Raw genomic sequence first — 569 nt, 5'->3', positions numbered from 1 at the left:
GGGGGGGATGGGCGACCGAGCCCCGGTCTGGCCACACGGCCCCGGGCACAAAGATATCGCTAGTGGCCGCGTTAGAAACAATAGCACGGCCAGGCTGCGAAGTGTCACCACAGCACCGGGAGGGGTGATAGCACGCCTGCCCTCAGACCAACACCGGGCCTCGCCCTGGGCGAGCAGAATCGGCCAGTGTCCTTGGGCCCCAGCCACCATGCAGGGCCGCCGCCCTCCACCACCACCACCACCACCACCACACAAACTTCATCACCGGTCCCCCGCCCCCTGGGGGGAGGGGGCGGCACCGGCTGTCGTACAATCGCCTGTGTGCCCAACACCCTGTGCCCTTGAAAGCAGGCGCTTGCCCCCCGCGAAGGACGCTGTTGACCTCGACCGGGGGGGGTGCCAGGAGGGCCGCGGCAAGGCAGGTCAGGATCGAGCAGCGGCAGCAGCCCACACCCGGGGCCCCAGACATGCACTGCGCGCCGAGCAGGATCGGCACGCAGGCAAACCCCAAACACAGGCATGCTCTGCCGTTAAAGCCGTCGTGCCCCTGCTTGCTGCCCCCCCCCCCC

Source organism: Fonticula alba, assembly GCF_000388065.1.
Source record: "Fonticula alba strain ATCC 38817 unplaced genomic scaffold supercont2.4, whole genome shotgun sequence".
Taxonomy (NCBI): domain Eukaryota; order Rotosphaerida; family Fonticulaceae; genus Fonticula; species Fonticula alba.
The sequence above is the reverse complement of the archived record's forward strand: the minus strand, read 5'-3'. Positions refer to the sequence as shown.